Here is an 8,167-nt window from a genome sequence, read left to right as displayed (position 1 = left end):
TGGCTGCAGGACCGGATGGCTGCTTGCCTGTGCTGGGTTATCTCCACCCCCCACTCCCCTCCCCTGTTGCAAGTCTTGTGTGTTCATGTTGTGTACTGATTATGTGCAAATGTTGCTGAGGTTTTTTTACTGTTCCCAAACTGTACTCCTTACAGGAGCATAGTCTGGGGGTTGCCTTTTTTTTCTCCTCACCTCTCCTCATGTTATGCTGTATTTTTTTCCTCAATGCTCTGTCTTCCTGTTCTGTCTACCCCCTTGTCATATTGTATGTATGTTTGTATGGACAGGTTGATGGCGGAATTTCGCTGGTACCTGTGACTAGTGACCAATAAAGCTACTACTACTACTACTACTACTTTAGTATGATCACACTGATGAATTGTTCGAGAGATTTCCTGAGGTCTTTTGTGTTTGTGCTGTTACGCGAGAACAAGCTCGTAAATTTGCTGATGCAGATGATTTGTCCTTCACTTTCATGGCACCTACGTTTGTGAATGAGGCTCTGTTGGCTGAGAAAATGAAGAAAACCCTGCGAAAGAGTTTTTCCTCTGTTGTTCCTGATTTTGTTTTGTTTTTTGGGGGGGAGTGTTACATTCAGCATGTGTTTGTGCATTTTTTGTACACACGTTCCACGTGTGCTTTTGTTTCTATACGTTATTCTTAGATTGTGATCATTGGCTGTCCATCAGATACGTGACATCACAACGTCACACATCAGAACTGATGTTCCACCAATCCGCTGATGTTCCGCCAAGGAGTGAGGAGATCAGCGCCAGATCTCAGTCAACACCCATGCCTTGAGCTATCTGTCGAACCATGATCACATTAAAGGGATACTTCAGGATTTAGCATTAAGCTTTGTATTAGTAGAAAACCTGTAGTATTTTCGAATTACCGTGCTTTCCACCCTCATATCCCCCGAGACGAGAGATGTATGTATTTTTTATCTGGAAAAAAACCTCAGATGACGCAAAAATCGTCATTTTGCGTCATCAGAGGATTTTTTGGCCAGAGGCTAAAGACTACAGACAGTAGGAGGAGCTGTTCCGCATGTTTTCAACCCGCCCATAGAGGGTGGGATCTCACTCACAGAATGTACACATAATGTCAGCCATCTTTTTTTGGAAGCTAAGCTAGCAGGCTATTGTTCTGTGGAGAAAGCTGAGTAGTAAGAGAAAGCTGAGTAGTAGGGGTTACCATCCTCTTTTTCCCGGACATGTCCGGCCGGCGAGATCGTCCAAAATGTCCGGTATTTGGCTTTTGCTTTCTGCAGTCGCCATTCATTGTTTACATGCACACCTTTTGTTTCAATCTAACTGAATTCATTCCGATTGGTGAATCTGAATATAGTGTTTACATGAACGCTAAACAAGTGATCGGTTGATGTGCATTTTAACATTGCTAAGAAAATTCCCGCTCCTCCGTGAGAGATATGATACCGGTGCATCTCAGTAATCACGCCACCGGCCTCACGCCGTTCTCTCACGGCCCTCAGCCTCGTCCTGCTCGCCACAGTAAACATGAATGGCAACTGTAGAACGCAAAAGCCGAATCCCGGACATTTTGGCCGATCTCGAAATCCCGGGCAGACTCATCATGGAGACTCACTAGTAGCCTATCCTTGTTGTTTAACTGTGCTCTCTTACCAGTAGGCGTGGCTTGGGAGTGGCCTCCTAGGGCAGCAACCAAGTGCATTCTGGGAGTTGTTGTCGTTCATCCACATAAGCCAAAAATACATTTTCATGCTTTTCTCAGTCCAAAGCTCCAAATTCAAAAATAATTTCACATTTCTTCTACATAAATGACCCATTTTAAATACACATTCATCTTTCCAGAGGTGAAGTATCCCTTTAATGCTTATGCTGTGGTTTTGAGATTAGTGGTTTTTAACATTAACTCTGTCTTTCTGGCTGTTTCTGCTACTCGCACACATGGCAACAGTTGTATCTCACATAAATGTTGCGCAATCATCCCGTTTACATCTTTAAGCACGTAACATGAGATATCAAGAGAACTGGGCATTTCCAATTAATGTACTAAATAATTATTAGGGTCAAGCAAGGAAGGTGCGTAGGCACCTATTGTAATCGTTAGTGTTCTTATTATTCTTCCGCTTCCTCCTCTTCTTCTTCCGCTCTTGAGTCTATTCATACTTTGCACGTGACGTCACAAGTACTGGCTGGCAGACAAGAACGTCGTTCTCCAGCAACGAAACCCAGTAAACTAATCAAGGATCTTGCCAGGACATCGCCAGGACATCGCCAGTTTTACTATACAAAAGTTGGTGTTTTGAGGTGTAAACGACATGCCAGATAGTTGTTGTGCGATTGGATGCACCAACCGCAGATGAGATAAGCAACCTTCACAGTATAACGTTACACGTCTGTGCAGTGATCATTCCATCACTCCACCATCAAAGGTAATTTCAACATTTGTTTAAATACAATGGGTGTATGATCATGTAATTAATCGTGTCTTTAAGTTACCCTGTAGTTTTGTCAATCAACACCACCAGCTGGTTCGGCGAGTCAGCTGTTTGTGTTATGAGTCTAAACTAGGCTAACTGTATGTTCACACCGCCGTCGGCGAGAGCGGCAAAATTCATTGAAAATGAATGACTTCCGGGCACTTTAACGCTCTCGCCGGTGGCGGTGTGAACACACAATAACAGCTGTCGTCTTTTGCTAACAACAACAAAATTGTGTGATAGGTTGTTTTGAGGTTTGTGATATCTGTGGTTTTCAATAAGAACCAGAGATGACCCAACAGTAGAGCTAGATTATTTACGGAGGAATTATTACTGCTCGATTATCTTAAAAAACCTTGTCTGCTTTACACAATTTAGCTACCTTGGAGTTAATCCTAGTCCATAGTTATGCAGCTAGCTCGCTAACAGACTTGATAGCTACTAGAAAGACCTGGAACTACAGGACTCTATGTTGAAAATACCTGTGTGTTGCCCGCCAGGTATCCATGGTAGTCACGTGACTGCAAAGTATGAATAGCAGCTCATAGCACCGCTTGCGGGAAAGTAATGAAATTTGGCACATAAATAGAAGACAGTCTGAACATTAACCACAGTGATTTTGGAGTCTCTAAATCAATCCCTCTAGCACCACAAACTGTACAAATGTTAATTTACTTTTTATGCTAATAACCTTTGAACTGTAAGGGCTAGAAACAAATTAGGGGCCAAACACTGAAAGTTCTTCCGCTCTGGAAGTCTATGGCAACCCATAGACCCGCTTGCGGGAAACTTATGACATTTGGCACACTGATAGAGGACAATCTGATCTGTCAACATAGCAAATTTGGAGTCTCCAAATCAATCCCTCTAGCGCCACCAACTGTCCAAATTTGCACTCATGTTTATGCTAATAACTTTTGAACCGTAAGGGCTACAAACAAAATTATTTCCTCAAGATGATTCAATTGCATTTCTGTCATCTTTTTTTTCTCGCCATTTAGAATTTTCTGAAAAACCTACTTTTTCCAAATGCTCCTAGGCTGTTGGTCTAATTTTCACAAAAATTGAATCAGATCATCTTCCGACCATGCAGACAAAAATGTATGCATTTGAAGCTGATTCGTCAAATTGTTCTCGAATACCGCGCAAACATATTTTCCGTAGCGCTTGCGAAAACTGACTAAGGCTGTATCTCCGCAACGCTTTTTCGTATTCAGACCAAACTTGGTATATGTCATCACAAGCATAACCTGAGGCTACATGCTGCATTTCAACGCAGCACCACCTACTGGTCCGGAGATACAAAAAATGGCTATTTTTGCATATAACTTCTGAACCGTTTGTCCAAACATCATAAAAGTGGTCTTGTTAGATTTCGGGCGTCATGTCGAATGATATCCAACTTTCCCATAACAGCCATTTTGAATTTTGTAGTAAAATACTGTATTTTATGAACGCTTTAGCCTATCGTTACGAAACTCAGTATGTGTCTTCGGCACCATGCCCTGAAAGTACTCAAAATGTTTCAGGACAGCGACACCTTTTGATCAAAAGTTATAATTAATCACGGTATAATTGTGATTGTCAAAACATTTGGTAACTAAACAGAATTTTACACAGTTTTCACGATTTCAATTTAATTCTTGGGATTTGATTTCAATCTTGATTCAATATTGACTCTTTGGATAAATATTAGGTAGGCTACAGTAGATAGCCTACATGTTAATTTTTCTCAAGAAAAAATATATCTCACATAATGCTGTAAACATACAGAGAGCCCTGTCAGCTGGTATTATTAAAGGTTAAAAATTAACAAATTAAATTAAATATAATTTGGTTTTCATTATAATAACAATTATGACACAAGTAAAAATATAATACAAATGTAATATATTGCACATATTTAGCAAAATACTCATCTCTATAGCTATTTTTTCTAGTCAACTAACGTGTTGGTCATTAAATAGCTTTCTCTGTTATGAAGGTAAGAGAGGACCCAAAAGCAAATTAACAAAATAGAGTCTTTAATGACAACACAGGGAGGCAAAATGTAGAACACAAATCTTCTTCTTGAGAGAAAATGGCAAAACAGGCAACCCGCAGAGAGGGCGATAAAATGAAACAAAAACTACTTCAGATAACTTCAATAGGACTCTTTAGGCAGCAGACAGAGAAGGCTGTGTTTGCGGCGACAGGCTGCAGGTCTCTCAGAGTAGACAAGGCTCGAGAAAAGACTGCGGTTACCAGATCTCTCACAGTGTCAGATGAACTGGACAGAATACAAAGATCAAGATGATTAGCAGAGAATAGATTGCGTTTGCCAGGCAGATGCCAACAGGACAGGACTAGGACAGAGACAAACAGGACTGTAGTTTGCTTCTAGCATGAGAAACTCAAGTGAGAATCCGACAAAGAAAGAAGCAGGAACAGAGAGAGAAATAGAGACCTAATCAGAGGGGAGAGGGAACAGGTGGGATGAGAGTAAACGAGGTAGTCAGAGAAGATGAGGAACAGCTGGAGGAAGAGAAAGTAACCAATAAAGACCAGCAGAGGGAGACAGAGTAGAGAGAAAGAACAGGAACAAGACATAACATGACAAGACATGACATTCCTGAGGTAAATGTAACATTCTGTGACATAATTGTTCACCTGCAGTTTTATTGACCTCTTTCCGTGGTTGAAAAACACGATGGATCGATATTATGTATGAGGCATAAATACTAGGGCTGTGAATCTTTGGGTAGACAGCGAATCGATTCGATTCACGATTCAGAGGTTTTTGATTCGATTCAAAAACGATTTTTGCAAATCAGAACGATTCAATTCGATTCGATTAATAATTAAATTTGATTCGATTCGATTATTAACGATTCTATTCTGTAAATTTTAGTATGCATCTGTATCTGAGCAAATATAATAATTTTTTGGGAAATTCATGACCATTCAATAGATTTAATAACTTTATTCAGGACTTCAGTTCAATAGCTTAACTTCTTAGGACTCAAAATACATTAAGGCAAGTAAACCAAGAAAAATAATACTACTTCTACATAATCAATGCACCATGAGTGCTTTTATTGTAAACATTGCACACATTTCCTGAACATTTAGGAAATACAGCAAAGTGTGTAAATACAGCAAAGAAAGTGTGTAAATACAGCAAAGAAAGTGTGTAAATACAGCAAAGTGCAGAAATGCAACAGGCCAAGTCCAACGGGCAGTAACACCACACAGAGTGTGATTAAAACATGGTGGTGAGTGTAGTAAGACAGATATGAACAAACACGTGGCTATGATATGACTTGCTTTTTTCTAACCCCATCTACTTGAGATTTTTTTTCAAAAATATTAATTGATCAACACAATCTGGCCGTAAACTGCTTCTCTGAGAAGACACTATGTCTCCTGCGGTGCTGAAAACTCTCTCTGAGGCCACACTGGTAGCAGGAATGCAAAGACAACTTCTTGCCAGATTTGCAAGGATTGGTAGCTCTGTCTCATGGGACTTCCACCAGTCCAGTGCATTTTCAGTCAGTGGCAGAGGAACCATGGATCTGTATTTGAGTACCTCGTCTCTGCTGACCACGCTAGCGGACCTTGATAGGGGACAGGTCTCTGGCACCTGCTGAAAGATGTTGCCGAAGAGCAAATCCATAGCTTTCAATTTTTTTGCAGGACGCATCTCATCTGAAAAAGAAAATTAATTAGATTGATGGAAACACATGATGAAAAAGTTGTTTGTTTGCATCTCATTTCTTGTCCTTAAATACATTCTGAATTACAAATGCATCCCAAACTTTTATGCTACAGTATGCCTACCCTTTAAATTTAAACAGATTACTTATTATTAACAAGTTATTAAAATAAATACCTTCTTCAGCTGTGTCTGGTGGTTTCTCTTCAACTGCATCCTCCTGCTGTTCCACTTGAATCTGTAACAAAATGAAATATAAATACGAACACCAGTCAAGTCAATAATTTCACTAAAACAAGCCAAGTACTATTTCGGACCATCATATTATAATCTTATAATCCTTCATACAGTCTAGTTAATTAGCCAGCATTTGGTTCATGAAAATAAGGGAAGTTGCAAACATACACTGTTCGTGGCATCAACAGTAAGTTTAGTGAAGACAAATTCTCTTTCTTCGTTTTCTAGAAAGGGTAGCCCTTTGAAGCGTGGGTCCAATGCAGATGCTAGCAACAAAATAATAATAATAATAAAATACTATTAGTTGTTACCAAGTCAAAATGAAAACTTTGAACAATGTTGTGCTATTAAAAGTTTTAATATAAGCAACAATTTGGTCTTAATAATAAATAATTCAAAGATTGTTGTGCATTTGCAATACTTTTGCTTTTGACAATTAGAGAGACATCTTACCTTTAAGCAGAATGTCGCGGGAGTTGGTATACCGGGATGAAGTCTGTTGTCATCGCTGATTTCATTTCTCGAGTCATGTCTGTATCGTCCTCGCAGGGCTCGAGATGTTTGAGTAGTTTAGCCTGGAGAGGCGCAATCACAGACACGGTTGGTTGTTCTTCTTCACACATCATAGTAGTAGCGATCTTAATGGGTGCCATCACTTTCACAATATCCTCAGCATTACTGATGTCCGTTTCTGTGAGAGTGTGTACTTCTGTTCCCCTCCGCAAATCCTTTGACAAAAGCGTTGCCAAGATTGCAGTTTGTTGTTCTAAGAAACGCTCAAGCATTTCCACAGAACTATTCCACCTAGTGCAAACGTCCTGTTTAAGTTTGTGTACCGGCAAGCCGAGAATTTGCTGTTTCTCTTTTAACGTGCATGTAGCAGTTGAACTTCGGTGGAAAAAAGAGACAATACATCTTACTTTGCCCAATAATCGCTCTGCACCACTAACTTTCATGGCCTTTTGAGACACCAGGTTCAGAGTGTGTGTCCAATGTCCATCAATTCTCCAATGTTTTTGCCTGTGTGGGCTTCGTTTAGAGTCCTTGTTTGAAGAACGAAGCTCTGCATTTGCCAGTTCATGGAAATCAGATGTGCGGTAATAGTCACATAAGACTCTGTCGAACACGACGTCCAAGAATCAGTCGTGAGGGCAACACGGACAGATTGAGAAAGCTTGAGCTGTAGCTCCTCTTTCGTAGACCGATACAATTCCGGGATGCATTTTTCACTGAAAAACTGACAGCTGGGTATTTTGTATCTTGGTTCTAAAGTGTTTATCATTACTCGGAAACCAGTGTTCCCTTTCGTTGTCACTCCGAGTTACGTCGGATGACGACGAATGGGGTTTCGCTTAGAAATCCTATCATCTTCGAGTATTAAAACACGAGCCAATGGCAAAGAAATGCCATGGGTCTGCGGAATTTGCATAGCGTAACTCCGCCCCACCCTGGGGGTATATAAGGAAGTCGCGAGCAACATGCAGATATGTTTTCGCTTCGGAGCCAAGTTGATGTACTTCACTCCACAGCCAAATCCTGAGTTTATCTCTTCATCTCTTCGAGACGAGCCTCTCTCCAGGTGTTGGTGTGACAGCGAGTTCCAGCGAGTGCACATTCCCTGCTGATCTGTGCAGTGATTTGCCAGAGTTTGTGTGTTCTCTCCCTGGTCGCTTCAACACTCTGCGGAGAAATCTCCTTTCACAAAAGAGCATTGCACGCGGCACGTCTTTTTAAAGATGCCTCGCCCGTGCACTTCTGGTTGCGGTCTA

This window comes from Abramis brama (assembly GCF_963993115.1).
Source record: "Abramis brama genome assembly, chromosome: 16".
NCBI lineage: Eukaryota > Metazoa > Chordata > Actinopteri > Cypriniformes > Leuciscidae > Abramis > Abramis brama.
This window is presented reverse-complemented; position numbering follows the sequence as displayed.